This window comes from Panthera pardus, unplaced genomic scaffold (genome assembly GCF_024362965.1).
Source record: "Panthera pardus isolate Hobbes unplaced genomic scaffold, ASM2436296v1 HiC_scaffold_26, whole genome shotgun sequence".
Taxonomy (NCBI): Eukaryota; Metazoa; Chordata; class Mammalia; order Carnivora; family Felidae; genus Panthera; species Panthera pardus.
Window position 1 is genome coordinate 33,503,330 of NW_026526832.1, and position 23,821 is coordinate 33,527,150.

The following is a 23,821-nucleotide window of genomic DNA, read 5'->3' on the forward strand; positions in this document are numbered from 1 at the left end:
TCAAGGCGCACCCCCTCAACGTCCACGTCTTTGCATCTTCTTGGGGGTGCCTCCTCCAAGGAACCCATCTCAAATACATTGGCCCCCCCACCCCCTGTTCTGTTGCCCAGAACAGGGCCTGGCACACGACTGGTGCTCAATAAATAGATTTGAAATAATGGTTATGTGTCGTTCCAAGGGCCTGGCACGATGCCCGAGTGAATGAGCCGACGAGTGAGTGAATGGGCTTCTTCTAGGACCCTCTTGCTCTAATATTTTGTGACTTCGCCAGGATCCGGGACTCGGGAAGGAACGTATCATGGAACAGGATGGTAAAGTGCTCTCTTGCTTAGGCCTCAAGCTCCAAGAAGGGGCATTCCATAATTCAGACTTGGTATCTTGGAAAGTTCCATTTACTGGCACAGGCACAGCCACAGCAGAGTAGAGGGCCCGACTTGGGTGTGTCAGGCCAGAGGCTCCCTTCACCAACCCGGTGCCCATCTCCTCCCTCCCCCGTGAACATGCCCCCAGCTCGGTAGGTGGCCCAGGGGCCTTACTGCCGCCCTCCAGCAGGGGTCACCTGAGTGGCGGCGCCCCCCCCGCCTCGACCCAACATCACTGCCACTTGAGTATCGCGGGGAGGAGCCCTTTGAACTGCTTGCCCAGCGGAGGAAGGTAGGTTAGTGGAACAGACAGAAATGAGCCTCTGGGGAAAGACGGAAGAGGGGAGAGGAAGAGGAAATGCCCAAGAGAACAATCCTCCCCCTTGTAGAATCTGCTAACAACAGGAAAAGAACTCTAGGCAGGATCCAAAACAAGACTGAAAGCCAAAACTGCCACGTATGACCATCCCTGTGTGAGCTTTGAGGCTTATGGGGACAGACCGCTCACCGCCGGGCTGGCGTGGGCGGTGAAATTTCTGGATTGGTTCCCTCACCCCGGCAAACGTTTCCGTTTCCCCTCTGTGCCAGGTGTCGGAACACCAGGGCGGACAACACCCCCCAGGAGGGAAACGGATCCTAGGGGGCAGTGTCCGCACACCCGGGTCAGCGGCACAGCTCTTGGGAGGCAGAGGGCGCCCTGGGCCAGGCCCAGTCTCCACGCGCTCCTCTGTCCACGGGACCAGAATGCCCGGTGGGAGGTGGCCGTGCACAAAAGGGCCACGCCGGGCAGCAGATGCGCAGAAAATAGCCAGCCTGGGCTCCTGCCGGGCTCCCCTGCCTCCCTTACGGCCTCCGCTGTTCTCATAACTTCTCGGGGCCTCAGTTTCCTGAGGAACAGTCCGTACCTGCTGCTGTGGTAGCCGTGAAGATAACGGGAAACTGAAGGGTGTAAAAGGACCGACAACTGGAAAGCATCCGACAAATACCGAGAGGTGACGTCACAGCTTGGAGGAGAAAAGAAACGGGTGACGCGCTTAATGGGCTTAATTGCAGTATCGAACAGAACCGGGCTGGAGGCCGAGGCCAAGGCCGGCCGGGGCTCGTGGGTGGCCTGCACTTCTTACGGCCACTTCTCGCCCGCGGGCCCAGCACCGAGCATGAAAACCCGGGATCCCAGCGGCCCAGACACAACCGGTGCGGGTCCGGGTCAGTGAAATTCCAACTCCTGTTCTTCAGAGAAAATGAGAAGAAAAGGACAGAAGAAAAGGACAGGCCTATGACGGCAGGGCAGAGCCCCAGTGGGGGCTGCTCCTTCCCTGCCGGCCGTGGGACACTGTGAGCCCCCCGGGGGGATGGGGCAGGAGGGGGAGCCCCTGAGGGAGAGGCTGGGCTCTTCTCTACGGGCCAGATGTCTCCCGGGGACTCAGTTGTGGCTTCTGCCTGGTTCGGGCCCGTGGTGCATGGAGGAGACGGTTTCTGCACAGGACGCGCCCCTCAAGGACGGGGAAGCAGCAGGTGCGGAAGGAGAGTTCTGGAATTCGCCCAGAGCAAGCCCCAGTGTTCCGAGGAGCCTGGGCGGCTCAGATCTGCACAGGACAGGGTGTGCACTCACAACACATCCCCACACCGCACCCCTCCACACCCCACGGCGCATACATTATGTATATACCACGCCCCACGCCCATACTGGTGTGCCCCCCCCCCCCCCCCCCCCCCCCCACTGATTGTGCAAAGCCTCAGTCTGTTCGCCGGCTCCCAGTGGAGGAGAACACAGGCCTGGTGGGGCAGGGGTGGGGGGTGCTGACGACGGCCTTTCCAGCACATCAGTGTTTGGGACCACGAGGGCTTCCCTCCTGGGCTCGTTCTTATCTTAGAGAAAAGAGCTTGGGCCGCGTTTACCATTCACTCACTCACTCCCTCCACCACGTCTGGACCCTCACCCGGTTTAGACTGCACACCGGGACCTCACTGCACACGGGAACCTGAGGACATCAACAGGGAGCCGCCGTGAGCCTCCCGGGAAGAACATGCCGGAGCCGCGCTCTGCCAGGGCAGGCTGGGGACAGGCCTCCAGAGCCACGAGGCCCCTTCATGAGCAGTGACATAATAACCATATAACATATGGCACCAATAACATCACAGTACTGAACAGTGCAGAACAATATGGAACCAATGGATAGATTAACAAAGGTAGGGTGTGGGGAGGTGGGGCAGCTCGGGGACAGAAGCAAAAAAATGCCATCAAATCCTAGGAATTCAGACTAATGACTCGAAGGGCAGTTCAAATTTGTCAAGTCCGGGTCAAAAAACGTCTGAAAAGGTGCCTCTGAATTCGTTTTCAGGAAAAGGGTAAGGCCCGACCCAGCGCTGTGAGGGAGGCAAGCCGGCATGTGTATGAGCAGAGAAGTTAATTGTTATTAGCACAGCGCTCACTCCCAGCCTCGGAGCGGAGTCAGAGGCCCGGAAGGTCATGTGTCTCACAGCCTTGCTTTCCTGTCTGGGAATCAGGACTTTGGGCTGTGTGGACCCCGAGGCATGTTTGAGCCCCAGTGGACGCGTTTGCAGCAGCTGGGAAGTCCGCTCGCTTCGCTGGGATGTAGGTCCCTCCCCACGGCAGAGCTCCTGGGGACAGGGCTGCCACCAAATGCTGGTTTGGTACCACTCGGGGCTCAGCTCACTAAACCAAAAATTTTTTTCTTTTTCTTTCTTTCTTTTTTTTTTTTTGTTTTTAAACTTGGAAGGAATCTGCCAGTGAATCATCATCTCATATGCTATTTGATCCGTGTTTAATGTCTTTGGGAAGAAATAAAAACAGTAAGTCATTCTCAACATCAATGGCATCAGCCCGGCTCACACACGAGGCTCACAAATGGTGACGGGCCGGCTGCCCCTCGGTGGCCACGGCCGCTGCAGCCTTCGGTTGTCATTGGAGAGCGTGTGTATAATCAGGAGTGCAGACAGCTCACAGAAGCTGCCCTTTGCCATTTTTACTCTTTAAAAGAAAAGTTTTTTTTTTTTTAGATTTATTCACTTTTGAGAGAGAGAGAGAGGGAGACAGAGCATAAGCAGGGGAGGGGCGGAGAGAGAGAGGGAGACACAGAACCCGAAGCAGGCTCCAGGCTCCGAGCTGTCAGCACCGAGCCCGACGCGGGGCTTGAACTCACGGACTATGAGATCACGACCTGAGCTGAAGTCAGATGCTCAACCGACAGCCACCCAGGCGCCCCTGCCGGTTTTACTCCTTAAATCACAGCACCAGAAGCCACAGATTCGGCAGGGAGAGTTGAGACCAAGGTACAAACTCACACACAGCCAGTGTCGATCAGCCTGCATTCACAGGGCACGTAGCAGGTGAAAAACACAGCGCTACGTGCTGGGGATACGCAGAAGGAGAAGATGCTTTCGTGCTGCTTATTGTCTGGTTGGGAAGGCAAGGCACGAATGCCTTCCCTCTTTTCTAGGCCGAGTCAGCTCCTACACTAGCCGGACACCGAGCTCCCGTGCCGGCCGGATAAGGGGGCGCAGAAGAAGGCAGCGTTCGGGGAGGAATCGACAGACTTGAGCGTTCGGGCTGCGGCCCGCGTCCTTTCCTGCCCTCGACCCCCGGGGACACAGCGTTGAATTCCATTCACCCAGGGCACGGCTGGGAATAAGCCCACAACCGATTAGCACGGTGCGTAAAACACAGGAAGGACACGGTGCTTGGCACTTGGGGAGAAGAAGCAAGTCAGGGAGGGAGGTCAGAAGGTCCGGCTGACACCGCACCCCCCCCCCCATGTCCTCCCCAGGCCCAGCCCTTCCACAGTGATCTGCGGCCCACGGAGCCCATCATCCTGGCATTCCAGGCTTCCAAATTTCCCGTCCGTGACTTTCCGACCCAGATAGTCTCTAACTTCAGAGAAAGAGCCAGTCTCCTGGACACGCTATGAGGCCCCAGGCACAGCCACCAGAGCAAACCTTTGTTAAGTATGTTCCCAGGGCGTCCTTCTCAGCTAGAAACCTGCACATACGGCCTGTCAGGTCCAGGAATCGTCAAGGGGGCCACAGGACAGAACACGTGCAGTCTGGGCTGATCCGGAAATCCGGGCCTTGGGAAGAGAGGATCGGTGCGGGCCGCCCTGAGACGCCTGTGTCGCAGAGAAGGGAGGCCCTGTGTGGGCTCGGACCGGGCTCAGAGGCCCCAGCCCAGGTGCCAGCAAGCAGCGAGATCGTGGGGACATGGCTCGATCACCCATCCATTCATTCACTGCAGAGGCTCCCTCTGTGTCCCGCCCTTTGGGCGCTGAGCACAGACTCACTGGCAGGGACGGCCCCCTTCCCACTTGTCTCTGCCTTTCATCTCCACGACACAACGAGAGACCTACCCGCGGCAGAGGCTCAGAGATGCCGACGGGCAGTGAGTTCCTGCCCGGTGCTGGCAGTGCTGATTCGGGCCAGGACAACAGCCGCCCCCATCACACCCCCCGCCCCCGCCGCCCCCATCAGAATGCCAAGCCAAGTCTGCAGGCTCACGGTGTGTGTGTGTGTGTGTGTGTGTGTGTGTGTGTGTGTGTGCAGGTGCATGCACTGTCGCCGGCATTTGCCCACAACACTTGTCATGCAGGGTCTGCCCCTGTGGTTGAGGGGTGAAGGGGACGCCCACGGGAAGTGATATTGCAAAGTCATCCCAAGTCCCTGCAAAAATAACCCTCAACTGGCAACACAGGAAGGATTTCCCCTTTCCTAGCGTCCTGCCTCCAAACTGCAGCGGCCGCTACCTCAGAAAGGCCTGGAGAACGGCTCTCCGCGGGCCCCAGCTGGAACCCGCAGACTAGGCAACACTTTAGGGGGGCGACAAGCCCAACACCCAGAGGGGAGGTTAGCCCGGGATCACGCTCTCCCGTCCTCTTCTGCAAAATCCCAAATCTCCATGCCCCAGGTAACCTAACATCTTCCAGAAGAACTGTGGTGAACCAAATCTCTGTGAGCAGCAACCATGAAATTTTCGCGGGGGCGGGGGGCGGGGGGGGGCCGTGTCACTACTTAAAGGACAAACTGCTTCCTTATTATGATATTTGTTACGGTGATCTGTGATCACTGATTACAACTCCCTGAAAGCTTAGAGGATGATTAGCATTTTTTTAGCAGTATTTTCTTGGTTTTTTGTTTTGTTTTGTTTTGTTTTGGTTTTTTTTAGAGAGGTAGAGAGAGCATCTCCAGCAGGCTCTGTGCTGATAGCAGAGCTCACGCGGGGCTCGATCTCACGACCCGTGAGATCATGACCTGAGCTGAAATCAAGAGCCGGACACTTAACCGACCGAGTCACCCAGGGGCTCCAGTAATGAAGTATTCTTTGAATTTTTTTGAACGTTTATTTATTTCTGAAAGAGAAAGAGAGCAAATGGGGGAGGGTCAGAGAGAGAGCGAGACACAGAATCCGAAGCAGGCTCCAGGCTCTGAGCTGTCAGCACAGAGGGGGGTTGAACTCACAGACCTCGAGATCATGACCTGAGCCGAAGTCGGACGCTTAACCGACTGAGCCACCCAGGTGCCCCGGTATTTTTAAATTAAGGTATATACACTGGTGGGTTTTTTTTAGACCTAATGCTATTTCACACTCAGTAGACTACAGTATTGTATAAACATAACTTTTATATGCACTGAGAAACCACAACATTCATTGACTCGCTTTATTGGGATATTTGCCTTACTGCGGTGCTCTGGAACCAAATCTGCAGGGTCTCCGAGGCGTGCCTGCACACAGAGCCAGATTTTCCCCCTCCCATCTTGCAGCTCCCATAGAGTTGAGGAAGGAAGGAGGGGACACTGGTGAAGGCAGCACCTTCCACACTAATCTATCCCCCGAGGCAGAGGCCCCGCCTGGAGCTCCGGTCCCAACCCCGGAAGCACGGTCCCAATCCCTGGGAACACGGTCCCAACCCCCAGGAGCATGGTCCCAACCCTGGGAGCACGTTCACAAGGGGGAACAGGACGGATGAGAGAAGGAAGGGCAGGGTGGTGGGAGAAACACTCCTCCCTCAGGAAGACCAAGGCAGAGGGCACACCCCCAACATTCAACATCCACACAAGAGAGGCGGAGCCCCCCCCCACCCGGGGGATGCGGGCTTCCTCGGGGGACAGTCAGCAAGGAGAAGTGCGGGGGTGTCTGGGCCTGGTCTGAAAGTGACAACGTTTGGGGGGTGCTGGGAGTCTGCCGATCTGACCTGCTAACGCTCACGTCCGCTCAAAGGGAAGCAGCAGCCTGGCACCTGCCTCCCGGCCTTGCTGCCCCCTCGGGCGCACTGGGTCTCGTGCTGGGCACCCAGCAACCTTAAGGGGCTTTATTAGGGTGGAAATACGCACACTTCAATAGGTCTGGGGTCCAAATCTTAGCCTCACGGCTGAGCGTTAAAGGGGATCCCTTCTCGGTGGGAAGGTGAGAATTACATGCTTCTAGGATCTAGAAGGTGGGCTCTCCCGGGCTGGGCCTGGCCCCTCCCCCGTGCTGCCTCCTTCTGTCTTTGGCAACAGACCCCACACCCCTGGCCTCAACTGGTGCTCACAGCACTGGGGTGGGCAGGGCAGGGCAGGGCAGGGCCGATGACTAATGACAGTCACTGTCATAATTACCAGAAGCCGGGGAGGAGGAAGAGGAAGAAGGGCTGTGAGGCAGCTGAGGCTCCCCGCCAACCCCCACCCCTGCCGGCCTCCACTCTTACAACCACCCCAAGAGGGAGGTGTGAGTAATCCTCTTACAGAGGAGACTTGGACTTGGGGAGGCTGTTAAGTGCACCCAGTAGGATCTGGAGGACACAAACCCAAAGCCAGAGGCCTTTCTCCCACTCACCACCTACTTCCTCACTTGGGAACAGAGCCGAACACGGAGCCCGGCAAGAGCGACAGACGCCACAGCAGAGGCAGCGGGGTCCTGGGCCCTCAGGAGGGCTTGTTCAGTGCCCAGCCAGCACCTCCTGGCGGGGGAGCCAACAGGTGGCACAGGAGCCCTCCAGAGTGCCTCTAGAGGACAGAGGACAGGTAACAGGTGCAGCCCTGGGGTCAGAACGGCATTCGAACATTACAGGCATTTTGCTTCCCCGGGATCCTGCCTAGAACCCAAAGCAGGCGGTGGCCTGAGATGGGGCCAGGAGGGTGGTGGATTCAAAGAGACCAAGAGTTGGCAGGTCATGCTAATTACTGTGGACTTGACCCCCTGACTGAGGGGAGAGCAGCTGGGCTCCGGGTCTGGGGGGCCGGGCCTGGTCAGGGCCTTGCCGTGCTGGCGGACAAGAGGATCACGGGGCTGTGAGCGAGAAAGGGGTTCCCGTGGTCAGTCTTTTGGGGAGGCGGGAAGGGCGGCAGAGTGGAGGGGCTGGGGGAAGTCCACAAGAGGGCAGAGAAAAGCCTGGAAGGACGCAGGTGGGGCCAGAGAAGGGGGCAGCGTTTGCACCAAGCTTTCAGAGGCCCCAGTGAGACCATGGGGAGGGCTGGGGGCGAAGGGAGGTGGGGGTAGGGAGGCTCGGCCCCAGGGCCCTGGGAAGGCAGCTCTTTCCCCTCTGTGGGAGGGGGAGGTGGGCAGGACCTAGGAGGTGGGAGCTTTCGGGAATGCCCTATTCCCGTCACTGGATACATTCCCAAATCAAAGCACCCGAGGTCAAAGGACCTACGAGAAAGACGGGCCAGCTTAGGGCGAGAGCCGAGCTGATCACGGGACCTGGGTGGGTTCTTTCCATCTCAGAGCCTCAGGTTCCTGACCACCTCAGGTGTCCTGGGCAGGCTGTCCCCTGCTCCCCGACTTCTGGTCTTCCCTGCTCTTCCCACTGAGCTGGGTGAAATCCCCGTCGGCCAGCCGCAGGCAGGACCCCACAGAGTGGTAGAACCCCCCCCGCTCCCCGCCCGCCAGTCCTCACCTGCTTCCAGACCCACGTGGCCTCCCAAAGTGACTTACCCAAGGCCAAGCGGAGGCGGAGACAGCCGGGACCAGAAACTCCGGGGGCTGGTTCCACGTCCTTGTCTGGGCCGCTAGACCATGCCCTGGAAGGGAGGAACAACAGGTCACTTAGGGTGCAGACACCCCTGGCCCAGAGCCCACTGCCTTTCCGGTTGCTTCGGTGCACTTACCGGGGGGAACTATAGCCTTTGCAAGCCCCACACTAAGCACAGGAAAGCCCTGGGTTCCTGGGAGCCACTGAGGCCAGGGGCCATGAGCACTGGGAGGGAGGAAAGTCCCCACGATACTGATGGGACGAGTCTCCCAGTGGGATCCCGGCCACCCCTTGGGTGAGGTCACCGGCTATCACAAGCTGGTGCAAATGCGGGGTGTGGCCCTTGGCCACGGCCTCTGTGGTCTGCACACCCGGGGCTCGGGCTCTGGCTGCATCACTGAGTCACTGCGGCCGTCACCACGCCGCCTGCAGCCCGACCCGACACTCTGGCCCACAGGGTCACCGTAAGGGCCCTGAGGGCTGTGCACGGGGTGGGCTCCCGGGGGCTCCACCAGCCAAGCTCCCGTCCTGCACGCAAGAAAGGTCAGATGGCATCGCCAACCTCTAGCCAACGGTTCCCGGAGTCACAGGGTCACGACGGGAAGACACGCCCACGCACCACGGGCATCCTGGGTGCCCCGACCCATCCCCGCCTTCAACCACCACCACCACCAGTTTCTGGCACATTCCAAACACCCTGCACGCGTGGCTAACTGACGGCCGACCTCCTCCTTCAGCCCTTTCGGCTGCACTCTGTACAGGAAGATGAAGTGTAATTATAACATCCTCGCGGCTACAATCTGCCCGCTGCCAGGTGCCGTACGAAAAGCTTTCTGTGCATCCTCTGTTTGCGCTAACCGATTTAATCCTCCCATCAACCCATGAGGTGGGCATCTTAGTAACCCTGCGGTACAGATGGGGAAACTGTGGCAGAGCGAGAACGGAGCCCAGGCAGTCCTGGGCTCTCACACCCGGGGCCACACGGCCTTCCCCTTCCCCGGCTGGCTCCTTCTCGATCTCCAGTGCCCTCTCCCGCCGTCTCCGCACCTGCCAGCCCGTTTGTCTTCCCGATCCAAACACGTTTCTCGGCTATTTTCTCAGAACACACGGTCATCTCCTACAATGGTCACCGTTTATACGCCCTCACTGGAGTGGTCCCGAGGACCGGAGCCAAGTAGCTCCTTCACCCCCAGAAAACAGGGCCCCCGGGCCGTGCGGGTACCCGGGGGCGTCCCCTCGCTCCTTTGCTCCTGCGAAATAAAGGGCAGGATCTGCTCCCAATGGACCGTGAGCTCCAGGAGGGCGGGAAGGCACTGTCTTCACTTCTGTGCTGCCGGTACGCAACAGGCGCCCAATAAATAATCGGTGTTTGACCAGTGAGTGCCCCCAAACTCATCACATGGACATTATTGAAAGTAGAGTGCACTTCACTCCGTTAAAATTCTACCCTGTCGCAGCACTACAGAACGTACGTGCCGATTACATTATTTAAGTTCAGGGCTGGGATTTAAGACATGGAAGAGAAAAGCCATACAGCGTCTTCCCATCAGAAATTCTCACTGGAAGGTCACTGTGCTTTTAGAGAGCACCACACACACACACACACACACACATACACACACACACACACGGTACTTTGTGTATATACTTTATCTCATTATATAATGTGAATTTGTTAAAAGAGACTTTATTTTTATTTTTTTTATTTTTTAAAAATTTTTTTAACCTTTTTTATTTATTTTTGAGACAGAGAGAGACAGAGCATGAACGGGGGAGGGGCAGAGAGAGAGGGAGACACAGAATCGGAAGCAGGCTCCAGGCTCCGAGCCGTCAGCCCAGAGCCCAACGTGGGGCTCGAACTCATGGACCTCGAGATCGTGACCTGAGCTGAAGTCGGACGCTTAACCGACTGAGCCAGCCAGGCACCCCAAAAGAGACTTTATTTTTAGAGCAGTCTCATGTTCACAGCAAATTGGAGCAGAAAGCACAGAGTTCCGGCACCCCTGTGCCCCCCACGCACAGCCTTCCCCGCGATCAACACACCCCACTACAGACGGGGGCATGTTTATTACAGATGGTGAATGCACACAAACACACGTTATCACTCCCAATCCATAGTTTGCATTAGGGTTCACTCTTGGTGGTGGACGCTCTGGGGGTCTCGACAAGGATATAATGATGTATATCCACCATAACAGCATCATACAGAGATGTTTTACTGCCCTAAAAGTCCTCTGAGCTTGCCTCGCCCCATATTTTTAAATTCTTTATTTATTTTTGAGATTGAGACACCGTGTGAGCAGGGAAGGGGCAGAGAAAGAGGGAGACACAGAATCCGAAGCAGGCTCCAGGCTCTGAGCTGTCAGCACAGAGCCCGCCGCGGGGCTCGAACCCACGAACCGTGAGATCGTGACCGGAGGCGAAGTTGGACGCTCAACCGACTGAGCCACCCAGGCGCCCCACGTCCCATAGTTTTAAAAGACACTTTCAAATCGACGATCTTAGCGAAGTTATCTTGCACTCGGTAAGCCGGCTTTGACACTCAAGGAGGTCAAGCCCCAGATAGGGTCAAAGGTCCTCCCCAAGGTCACCTTTGTGAAACGGCTGGCAGCAGGATGTGCTAGAAGCTTTGTGTCCAGTCATCATTTTATCATCCTGCCCTTTTAACGGTCCTAGCAGGGAAAGCCCATTCGAACCCTCAGTTGACAAGAGGAGCAAACACACTCAGGGACCTGGCCACGGTTCCACGAGCCGAAGCAGGATGGCTGCCCAAAACGCCAATCCCTAAACCCATGCTCTGTGCTTTCCAGACGCCCTCATGAATTACAGGGGCTTATAGGAGACTGTGGGAATGCAGTGAGCGAGCCCCCGCCGGTCGGGGGGGCTCTGGAGCCCGAGTAGGCACTCCCCCAGCCCACACCCCTCTCCGCGGGACCCTGACCTCCAGGACACACACCACGGCCACACCGCGTGATCAATGCCACCACACCTCCCCTGGGTGCAGGTCACTCACTGTGGGCTACAAAGGCCCCGCCATTTCCAGCCTCCCAGGGTCAGTCCTGAACAGCCAACGCGCTCGGTGACCAGCCCCGTGCCCCGAATGCCAGACGAGAACATCTCCAGTCCACACAGACGCCTTCTACCACAGTTCCTCCTGTCTCACTGGGACACGCGCCAGCTCTCCTGGGGAAAGTACTGGGTGGCAGGAGAGCAGGGAAGAAGTCTGGTCCCGGCGGGCCTCTGCCGCTGAGCGGCCCTGTGACTTGGCCACGCCCTGTCATCTCTGCCATTCTGTTTCCCCAAGCCGTGACAAAGCCTGTGGCCTGCATGCCCTCAGAGGCTGGGCCAGCTCCGACACCAGGCTTCCTAGCAGAAGGAGGGTCCATGAGTCCAGAGGCCTTGAGGGCTCTCTGGCTCCCCAGCTGCTTGGGAACACTCCCCGAATTCAAATGGCAAATTTCCTCCTGGCTCTATCGCTAAGCCACAGGGGCTCCCCGGCCGCCAGCTTTCCCGTGACAGATAAAGATTACAGTCGTCGCCCAAGACTGAATCAAGTAGCAGAAGTCATTATGCAGAAATAATTATGTGGAGTGATGTCTGGTCGCTCCTGATTTCTGCCTAGCGATTGCGCTCTAAGCGGTCTGCCTCTTCCTCTCCGGGAGAGCTAACTGCAGAGGCCTGGGGGATCCAGACGTACTGGGCACGATCCCCCGGCTCCAAACTCGTGCCGGGTGGGGCACCAGCATCCTGGGTTAAGGTTCTCTGGGAGGCCCTTCTGCTGAGCACTTGGGAGAGAGGAGACATAGAACTTCCCCAGCCCCTTCCTCACGTCAGACATAAGATACCTCCTTCTCGTAGGTTGGGGTCTCTGGGCGGTGACTTGGGCAATGACCAGGCCTGACCTATTCTTGTCCTCCCGGCTTCTAGCACACAGAAGGGCCTCGGGAGAGCAGGGAGAGGGACAGCATAGACGGCTGTGTGGCCAGACCACCCGGGCTCCAATCCTTTTTTTTTTTAATGTTTATTTATTTTTGAGACAGAGAGAGACAGAGCATGAATGGGGGAGGGTCAGAGAGAGAGGGAGACACAGAATCGGAAGCAGGCTCCAGGCTCTGAGCTGTCAGCACAGAGCCCGACGCGGGGCTCGAACCCACAGACCGCGAGATCGTGACCTGAGCCGAAGTCGGACGCTTAACCGACTGAGCCACCCAGGCGCCCCCACCCGGGCTCCAATCCTAGCTCTACTGTTCCCTCTACTGCCTGGCTGTGTGACCCTGACCCACTAGTGAACTTCTCTCTGCCTCAGTTTCTAGGTATGTGGAGTGGAGATGGCAATAATGCTACCTAGTTGATCAACGGTGTATAAAAACTGCATGAGCCAATGCACAGAAAGATGCCTGGCACGTAGGGAGAACTCAATGTCAACAAGGACTGAAAGGCCACAAAGAACATGATCATCAGGATCTAAGCCCCTAGAGAGACATACGCCACCAAAACCTACTCCAGAAAAATCTGGAAGATCTGAAAGAAAGAGACAATCAGAAATGCCTATAAGCAGGCAAGAGCTTGAATTCGTAATCAAAATATTACTCACGCACAGGAAAGCCCAGACCCAGATGGCTTCACTTCCCACTTCTATAAACATTTCAAGAATCAACACCAATTCTCACAAACTCATCCAAAAAAACAGAAGAAGAGGGAACACTTCCCAACTTGTCCTATAAAGCAGGTACTGGCCCGGACATCAAAAGCAGACAAATTTCACGAGAGAAGAAAGATAGAGATCAGCGGCCCTAATGCAACCCCCCCCTAAAAATCAACAAGATACTAGCATACCGAATCCAGCAACATAAAGAATAAAAAGAATTATACGTCATGACCAAGTGGGATTTATCTCAGGAATGCAAGGTCGGTTTACCATCTGAAAATCAACTCCTGTAGTGCATCATATCAATAAAATAAAAAGCACAAATCACAGGCTTTTCTCAAGTGACACAGAAAAAGTACTTGACAAAATCCAACACGGTTTCATAATAAAAACACTAAATAATCCAGGAGTAGAAGGGAACTAGAGTTATCTGTTAAAAAAAAAAAAAAAAGAAAAGAAACCTCACAGCTAGGGTGCCTGGGTGGCTCAGTGGTTAGGCACCTGACTTTTGATCTCGGCTCAGGTCATGATCTCACGGTTCATGGGTTCGAGCCCCATGTGGGGCTCTGTACTGACCGTGCAGAGTCTGCTTGGAATTGTGTCTCTCTCCCTGTCCCTCTCTCTGCCCCTTCCCTGCTCTCTCTCTCTCAAAAATAAAACAAAGTAAACATTAAAAAAAAAAACCAAAAAAAAAAAAACCTCACAGCTAACATCATAGTCAATGGTAAAGGACTGGATGCTGTCTCCCTACGATCAGGAGTGAGACAACGATGCCCACCGTGACCATTGCTATTCAGCAGTATATTAGAGGCTCTAAACAGGACAATAAAGCAAGAGAAAGAAGTGTGAGATTAGAAAAGAAGACAGAAAACTATCTCTATTTGCAGATGTCATTACCTTATATATAGAAGATCCTAAAGGTTCCACTAAAAAAAATGAACAGTTCAGCAAGATTGCTGAATTTTGCTTTTCATTTTATTGATATGATGTACTACATTAATAAGATAAGATCAACATACAAAACTCAGCTGTATTTCTATACATTTGCAATGAAAAATCCAAAAATGAAATTAAGAAAACAATTCCAGGGGCGCCTGGGTGGCTCAGTCGTTTAAGCGTCCGACTTCGGCATAGGTCATGATCTCACGGTCTGTGAGTTCGAGCCCCGCGTTGGGCTCTGTGCTGACAGCTCAGGGCCTGGAGCCTGGTTTGGATTCTGTGTCTCCCTCTCTCTGCCCCTCCCCTGCTTGCTCTCTCTCTTTATCTCACTCAAAAATAAACATTTAAATTTTTTTAAAAAGGAAAACAATTCCATTAGCAAGAGCATCAAAAAAGAATAGAACAGGAATGAATTTAACAAAAGAAGTACAGAACTTATACTTGGAAAGCTACAAAATATTGTTGAAAAAAAAAAAAGGAAAATCTAAATAATTGGGGAAATATCCCATGTTCATGGGTCAGAAGACTTAACATCGTTAAAATGGCAACACTCCCCAAACTTATCTAGAGATTCAGTACACCCCCCCACCAGAATCCCAGCTTACTTCTTTGCAGAAATTGACAAGCTGATTCTAAATTTCACATGGGTGGGGGGGGTGCCTGGGTGGCTCTGTTGGTTAAGTGCCCAACCCTTGGGTTTCAGATCAGGTCACGATCTCACGGTTAGTGGGTTTGAGCCCCACATCGGGCTCCACACTGACAGCATGGGGCCTGCTTGGAATTCTCTCTTTCTACCTGCTGGTCCCCATTTGTGCACCTGTCTCTCTCTAAATAAAAATTCAAAAAAAAAAAAATAAATTTCATATGGAATTGCAAAGGACCCAGGATAGCCAGAACAATCCTGAAGGAGGACAACATAAGGACTCACATCTCAATTTCAAAACTTACTACAAATCTAGAATAACCAAGACGGTCTGGTACTGGCCCAAGGACAGACATATAGATCAATGAAACAGAACCAGGAATCCATAAATAAACTCACACATCTTTGGTCAACTGATGTTGAATAAGTGTGCCAAGATAGGGAAAGAATATCTTCTCGACAAATGGTGCTGGGACAAAACTGAATAAGCCACACGCAAAAGAATGAAGCTGGGCCCTCACCTCACATCGTATACAAAAATTAACTCAAAATGGGTCAGAGAACTAAATGTAAAAGCTAAATCTATAAAACTCTTCGAAAAAAAAAAAACACATAGGGCTAAATCTTCATTAATTTTGGATTTGGCAAAGGATTCTTAGCTAGGACACCAAAAGCCCAAACAACCAGATAAGATAAATTGGACGACTTGTCCTTCGGGGACACAGACAAGAAAACGAAAAGACAGCCCACAAAATGGGTGAAAATATTTGCAAATAAGTTTACTGATAAAGCATTTGTATCTAGAATATATAAAGAACTCTTCCAATTCAATAGAAAGACGTATAACCCAACTAAAGTATGGGCAAAGGATGCGAATACACATTTATCTGAAGAAGATATATAAAGGACCAATAAAACACACGAAAAGATGCTCAACATCGTTATTGGCGAAATACAAATGAAAAGCACAATAAGATACCGCTTGGTACACGCTAAGATTTCTGGAATCAAAGAGTCAGACCGATACAAGTGCTGAGAAGGATTTGGAGAATCGAAACCCACATTGCTGTTGGGAATTCAGTGCTTTGGAAAGCAGTCTGGCCGTTTCTCAAATGATTAAACATACGGTTATCATATGTTTATCACATGGTTTATCATATGTTCCGGTAACCCGGAAACTCAGTTCCTGAGTATACGCACGCCCAAGAGCTATGAAAACATACGGCCACACACAGACTCTTACGCAACGTTCTCAGCAGCACCGTTCATGATAACCAAAAGGTGGGAACAACACAAATGTCCGTCAACACATGCATGAGAACAAAATGTGGTTATATTGCTACGGTAGAATATTATTCAGCCATGAAAAGAAACAAAGTATTTTAAACGTTTATTCATTTTTGAGGGACAGAGTATGAGGGGGGAGGGGCAGAGAGACAGAGAGAGAGAGACAGAGAGAGAGAATCTGAAGCAGGCTCCAGGCTCGGAGCTGCCCAGCACAGAGCCCGATGCGGGGCTCGAACCCACAAATGATGAGGCTATGACCGGAGCTGAAGTCGGACGCTTAACTGACTGAGCCACCCAGGCGCCCCTGCATTGCATACTCTAAATGGGTGAATTACATGGCATGCGAGTTACATCTCAATAAAGCTGTTGACATTTAAATTTTTTTTTAAACATTTATTTATTTTTGAGAGACAGAGCGCGAGCGGGGGAGGGGCAGGGAGAGAGGGAGACGCAGAATCCGAAGCGGGCTCCAGGCTCCGAGCCGGCAGCACAGAGCCCCACGCGGGGCTCGAACCCACAAACCAAGAGATCAAGCCCTGAGCCGCAGCCCGACGCTTCACCACCTGAGCCGAGCCGCCCAGGGGCCCCTCCCTAGCTGTTAACATTTTTAAAAAAGGACCCTAAGTCAGTGTCCCGGTACTTCCGTACCCCCGAGAGCAGCAGGGCAAAGAGCAGACCCACGGGAGCCCACTTCCCACTGCTGGTGCCTCAGCTCCCCTCACCCCCCCCACACCAGAACCCTGTGGCCTCAAATCTGGGGACACAATTCCTGGGCCCCCAGGAATACGCTGCACAACGGCCTCGGAGGCCCCCACCCCCGACACAGCACGCACTCGACTCGCATGCTGAGTGCCCCACACGAGGGTCAGGTGCAGGGACGACAGTCCCACTTCTGAGGAGCCCACGGCCCCGTGGGGGACGCTCAGGTGTATGCCAGATTGCGGGGGGGTGGGGGACGCGTGGACACGAGCTCTCTGGATCTCTCTGGAGTCAGGGGGGAGATCCAACCCACTGCAGGGAGCGGGGGGCAGCCCCCCAGGATGTGCACGCAGTCCAGTCTGGAGGAGGCTCCACTGAACACTCAGTGAGGGACCGGTCACTTGCGGAACAACGGGAAGAGAGCAGGCCACTTCAGGCCCTGACCTCCGCCAGGCTGGCCAACCTCTCGGCACCTCACCTTCCCCACCCGAGCACGTCCGCGGAGGCCCCCGGGGACGTGGATTTTCACAGGATAAGGACCCTGCGTCCCCAGCGCCCAGCCTGCGCGCCCCACGATTCCAGCCACTCAGCAACGAGACTGAACGTCACAAAGGGCGACTCTGTGCCGGGCACTGGGGACACCCGACTGTTGTCAAGCACCCTGCCTTCCAAGGGCTTACTTTCCGGTCACAAAACACAAGTGGCGGGGTGGGGGTGGGGGTGGGGGGGCCGGGAGAATGGATGAAGGGGGTCAGGGTTAAAAAAGGAATTCACACGCACAGATCGAAGCTGCATGCCACGACTGTCGTGGGTGGGGAGAATTGGAGGCACTGGGACGACCACCTCGGACTATGTGCCACCTCTCAGCCGGCACCAGAAATAAGGAGCATCTTAGGACCAAGCCACAGAGGCCAGGGGTCGTGTGATCATGTGTAGACACAGAGATTCTCAGAGAGCTGGAAGGAGAAGAAGGAGGGCTGGGGTCGCCCTCAGGGTGTTCCCACTCATGCCAACGACCAAGGCCACATTCCAACCTAGGGGGGTTCAGCAGCCAGACATACTCTTTCTTCTAAGAGCCTCTGCCTTCCTGTCTGCCCGCCAACGATGGGTCTCTCTCTGATTTGTCCAGTGCAGTAGGGGAACCCGGCCAACACCCCCCCACTCCTCCTGTCTGCCTCTCTCAGGGTCAGCGTTCAGATCTTGAGCGCATGTTCTAAGAGTTGGTTCCCCACCCCTGACTCCCAGCACCCCCAGCACAAAGGAAAGACCAGGGAAACGCCCTAGAGATCGTTCTGGCATTTTGGTTGTGTGTCCCCGCCCCCCAGCATCCATTCTGTCTTCTAACAGCAACATTCCTCAGTTCCTCTTAAGGGTCCACGCTGCCCCCATTCCCAACTCGCTGGACCCAAAGCGGGGCCCCCTCGTCTTTCCACCACAGAGGGAGCTCTCTCCCTCTCTCCCACGGCCATCTGTCCCGACGACAGGAATGGCTGGAGATTCCCACCGCCATCAGCTGCCCTGCCCCAGGGGATGGGCTTCCAGACAGCACACGGGGGCCCCCCGAGAACAGGGGGCAGCATGGGGGTGCAGGTACCTTGGCAGTGTCCTAACCCAGTCCACCCGGGACTCCTCGGTGTTGTGAAATATTAAATTCCCTTCTTTGCTTTTGGGGCGCCTGGGTGGCTCAGTCGGTTAAGCGTCCGACTTCGGCTCAGGTCATGATCGCACAATTCATGGGTTCGAGCCCCACGTCGGGCTCTGTGCTGACAGCTCAGAGCCTGGAGCCTGCTTCGGATTCTGTCTCCCTTCTCTCGGCCCCTCCCCCGCTCTCTCTCTCTCTCTCTCTCTCCCCCTCTCTCTCAAAAATAAACATCAAAAAATTGTAAACTCCCTTCTTTGCTTTAACCCACTTTGCAACAGTTTTTCTAGCCCTTTCGACAGAGTCTGAACTGATGGAAGATGCTTGCTCTTCTTCAGAAAGTAAGTACGACGGAATCTCATCTTCCTCCAGGTTTCACTGTTCTGCTGAAGGACCTTTAAATGTCCTCATCTTCCTTCTTTCATCAGAGACAGTCTTTCCAAAACTGTCTTCCAAGGAAAATTCGTCTGGGGTGCTGTGCCTTACAAAATGTAACAGGTAAGAGATGCCCCGCGGTCATGTAAATGTGCAAATGACTTCCTTTCACAAAGTTAAATTGGTTTCCTGACTGCAGGATTCCTTTAACAGACGACTGATTTATTTAACTGCAATATTAGTGACTAAGATTTCTGTGCTAAATCTTTAAGGGAGGATAACAATACGCCTGACTCCCCCCCGGTGCGTGCAGCTGGGGAAATCTTATTTTCACCTCGTAACCGTGGGGCGAGATTACAGGAAATACATTTCAGAAAATGGATCCAGCTGGAATTTCAGACTTTTTCCTATTCCAAACTGCCTAGCATTTAGGGGTCTTTTGATTTTCCCACCTGAGCCTTTTGGTAAAAAAAAAAAAAGAAAGAAAAAGAAAGAAAGAAAAAATTGCATTTCATTTTAAGCACAGTTGTTGCAGAAGAATTTTGAAAACCAGAGAGTGCTACTAAAATCAGGCACGGGGGAAAAGGAGGTGATAAGAACCTTGGACTAAGAGGCAGCAGAGAAGTGAGGTCTCTGAGATTCTCCAGCCCTCGAATGGGCTGCATTGTCTTAAGACCTAAAATTCAGGTTTGTTTGCTCTTGACTCTCCCGGAAAGAAAATAAAATGGCTCATGGCCCATTCACAAAATGCTTGGAACCTCCTGAGTCCTGGCCGCTGCCACCTGCCTCCCCCATGCCCCCCCCCCTCGCCCCCCTCCGATGCCACCGACCCCTGGACCAGAGGCCATAGAAACGCTGCACTGGTATTCCTCTCTGCGTCTGAGGCGCATCCTGTTCCGGACAGAGAAGGAAGCAAAAGCAAGCCTTTGCCAACATCACAACAATGAGGCAGCCGCAGGGGAAACACAGGAGAAACACAAGTGGGCCCCAGGGAGGTGGAGAGCAGAAACCCAAACTTGATCCATAGTTTCTATCTGGGGGCACATTGTGCCCACAGACACACCCACTGTCCGCTGTCTCAGCCCGGGAACAAGCCTTGCATTTCTGCAGCAGAGGGGCCCCTAGAAAGCCTGGGCCCCAGCAGCCAGGCCTCCCTCCACCCTGCAGGGCCACCTCGCCTGCCCCGTACATCGACCTCCGCCCACGATTTCACTCGGGAGGGAAAAGGTTCAGCTGCAGAGAAGAATAACAAAGAAAAAGGAGAGGGAAACCCATGCATCTTGTCGATTCTGCAGTTGGGCAAGTAGGGCCTCGCCCCAGAGCACGGCACCGGGGAGGAGCCAGCCCAACCTCCCGGGGGACTCAGGTTCCAGGTGCTCAGGCTGTGTGTCCCCTTGCTGGTCACCCGTCCCCTGAGCTGGGCCACAGGACTCTCTCCCTTAAATGTTCTGAGTGCTCCGTTAATAATGATGTTGGTAGGGGGCGCCTGGGTGGCTCAGTCAGTTGGATTTCGGCTCTTGATTTCGGCTCAGGTCATGATCTCGCGGTTCACGGGTTCGAGCCCCACGTTGGGTTCTGTGTTGACAGTGCAGAGCCTGCTTGGGATCTTCTCTCTCTCTCTCTCAAAATAAATATGTAAAACTTAAAAAAAAAAAAAAAAAAAGAATGATGTTGGAGGAAATAGAAAAGGTTTGGGACAAGCTGTCAATATCACCCTTGTCCTCGAAAGCCGGTGGGGCAGGAGAGCATAGGAATTCCACAGTGGGTGAACGGCAAACGGCGGCCAAGGGCTCAGGCTTTCCCCACTTCATGCATGAGGACACGGAGACCCAGAGAAGTTGAGGGTCTTGCCTGGAGCCACAGGGCCAGGAAGAGGAGGAGAGCATGGGCTACCGACCCCAACTCGGGACAGTAACTGTCCCACTTGCTGTCCGACCAGTGCTGCCCACTCGAGGCAACCGTTCCTTCCAGGAAGGAGCCTGGTCCTCGACTGGAGGGGGGAGCAGCCTCTGTCCAGGCCACCTGCCTCTCTGCCATGCGTCCCTCCGTCCACTCACCCAGCGGCCCCGGAGCCATCCAGGTGCAGAGAGCTCACAGACCCAGAGCCCTGCCCTCGTGTGTGGATCATGCCACATACTGTAAGTGAGGTAGGGCGAGGGGAAGGGGGCGTGTCATTGTAAGCAGGATCCAAGGAAGGTGTCACCAGGGGACACATGGGCTGTGCCTTGTAGCACAGGTGCACCTTGGCTCAGGTGGGGCGGGGGGGGGGGGGGCGTGAGGGGCACCCTTATTGCACCTGCCACCCTAAAGTCCCCCCTTCTCTCAACCACTGTGGCCACGGCTGGGCGGCAGAGGACAGGAGACCTCCTCCCTGACAGGGTGTCCCTGGGCCCGCCTGGAGGCCTCCAGGACAGCAGATTCTCAGAGCACCAGGGGCAGTGGAGTGGAGGGGTACTGAGCACCCCTTCACGGGCAAGTGGCCCAAAGCATGTCACATTCGGACTCTGATGTGTCGCTGTGTGGCCCTGGGCACGTCATCTCCTTCTGGGGCTGCTTCCTGCTCTTGAGCCCCCAGAAGTAGCGTCGAGAACCACAGAAAGCAATGAATCACGTGGGCGCTCTTCAAGGCCGTACGCGTGAACTTGGAGTCTAAACGCAGCATGCAAGGCTCTGCCTCAGGACCTCTGGGCACATCCACACCTCGTCCCACTCTTGGGGGACGACAGATGGGGAAACTGAGGCTCAGAAACCAACAGCAGGCCACGTTCCCAAGGTCCCACAGCCAGGCAGTGCGGGCACCCACTGAGGCCACCTGGCCTGCAGGTTCTGCTTCCCCATCCCCCACATGGAGCCCAGAGACCAAACTTTGCCCTCGGGGTTCGATAAAGGAGCAAGGAAAGCTGCACAATCAAGTATCTAAGTGCAATTAAGCAATGAAATTGGAAGGCAGTGCAAAGGGCGGGGCCCGAGGTGGGGTCGGTGCCGAGGCAGGAAGGGTGGGTGGACAGAGGGGCTCCGGGCCAGGCTGCCTGCCTGCAGAGGGGTCTCCTCAGGCCGGGCTCCGGATGCCGGCTTCTCCCCCCTCAACTGAAGCCCCCGGTGATCCCACACCCCCCAGACCCTCGTGGTCTGGCATTCGAGGCCTGACAGTCGGGCCCCAGTCCCGCCAGGTGCGGCAGGTTAAAGATGCCAGAAATTCTGAGACTCCCTCCCACAAAGCCTCCCTGCTCCCCACCGCTCCTGGGGCCCCGGAGGTCTGTGTGGCCTGCCTGTAACCCACCTGCTGGGGCTCCTGGCCCCTCTAGACGCAAGGCCCAGCCGTGCTCCGTCTCCCAGCAATCTACCTGCACAACGCCAGGAGTGCTGTGGGCTCTCAGTCAACGTTTACTGAACCATCTGGGGGCTGGCAGCTCAGAGGAGGGAGAGGTGTGAGGTGTGGCTGCAGAGGAATGCCAGAGCCGGGCCACGGAGGGCTTTGAACATGGGGCTTCCCCTTGGTTTGGGCAGTAGGGAGCCATGGTGGGCTCTCTGGCAATGGATTGGAGGAAGAAAAGCTTGGACAGGCTGGGCAGGAAGGAAGGCAGTGTGAAGGCTGGGGTCTGGGAGACACCTCCGGGGGCAGCGGGGGTGAATGACCCGGGCCCAGGCACTTGTGACAACCGGACCTTTTCCAGGGGAGTTGTGACCACACACAGCTTGCAACCGGCCACACCGGGAAACCGGAAACGAAGCCCCACCGAGACAGAACTCCACTGCCCTGTGGGTATTAGTGTCCTAGTTTCCGGTGGACCCTAGACCCCAAGGCCAGGAGAGAGTGTCATTTCCCCACGGACAGAAAAGAAAGTGTCCAGAGAGGGGGAAGGTCTGGCTCTCCTGAAACGAAGTCTGCAACCAACAGCCTGGAAACAGGTGCCCAGGGCCGCGGGGACTAAGGCAAGTTCTCCTGCTAAAGCCGCTCACTCAGGAGCCCACGGAGCATGACGAGCTTGGCTGCCGTATCTGCGGTGAAGGGATGAGTCCTCCGAAAACGCAAATTAATTATTCATTCCCCACAAACGAGCAGCCCCCGGGGGTCCTGCAACAGCCACCGCACGGCGAGCACCCCAAAGGCTCAGTGAACCCTATTAGGGACACTGCTCTGCGGACCAGACACCGGATTCTGCCGTCACCCCCTGCAGACAGCTCTCGCCCGAGACCAGCCCACGCTGCTGCTTTCCATTCTGCAGCCACGAGTGACATCAGCCCAGCATCATATGGAAAATCACAGCCCGGCCCGGCCCGGCCCGGGAGACGCAGGGCTGCTGTGCAGAGCGCGTCTGCGCCCAAGGACTGGCCTTTTACCCACAGCCTCCTGACTGCTCCCCTCCGGGGTCTGAGTCACCATCCCCGGCAGGGACACAAGCCTAGAGTTGGCCTGCTTGCTAGCATGCAGATTCTCAGGTCCACACGGTCTCCAGGGCTCAGCCTGGGACACTGCATTTCTGAGCCGAGGCCACCGGGAGGAGTCACCGGGATCAATCACAACTCGGTTAGCTTCTAGCTTCTAGCTTCGCGCGGCTGGGCAGCCCCGGGTCAGGTTCTCGCCTCTGGGGCCCCAGGTGCTCTGCTGGGTTTTTGGGGGATGGCAACAAAGAACATTTGCAAAGCACTTTCACGCACTGGTGCTCGGCAGAGGTCGCTCACAGCTGGGTCTTTGCATACCTCTTGCCTCCAATTTTATACCTTTGATTCCAGTCCGCTCAGCTCGCGTCACATTTGGGAAGGAGAGCCCGTGAGGTTTGTCTGAGTCCCAGGCTGTGGCCCACCGACAGGCGATTTGCTTGCCGTTCTAGAACGCCCCCTGGGTGCCCAGAGAACCCCCCTCCCTTGGCAGGGGGGAACCCCAGCCTGGTCCCTCCCTCAGGGATGCCCCGAACTCCAGGCGGTGCTGGCTTTTACAGCCCTCCAGGTTGCTGGGATCTGCTGATCTGCGTCTGGGGCCCACAAGGGAAGGGACAGTAGAGGGACTGAGATCTTCCTCCCCACCGCCCCCACCCGGCGGCCTGGGGCCCAGCCTGGCCCAGAGCCTCAAGGTCTGCGTGAGGTATGAAAGCTTTCTCTTTGCAGAGTTAGTTGTCCCGTGTGATATGAGCAGGCGGCCTTCGTCCCTCTGTCCCTGTCCTTCCATAACCGGTCTGTACAAGGTTTCCAGCTCTTTGCGGGGAACGAAGTGGGGACCCCCTCCTCTCCTCTCCTCTGCCCTCTGAGAGTAGAGGTCAGTGGTCGCCC

The 23,821-nt window shown here is 55.4% G+C and overlaps 1 protein-coding gene across 1 annotated transcript in view; it reads right to left on the minus strand.

The window, feature by feature from the left end:
- Window positions 1-23,821, minus strand: part of HPCAL1 (hippocalcin like 1) — a 104,540-nt gene that overhangs the window by 16,033 nt on the left and 64,686 nt on the right. Inside the window, 1 exon segment of the mRNA XM_053891162.1 lies at window positions 8,287-8,372. The gene's annotated coding sequence lies outside the window, so the exon portion shown is untranslated.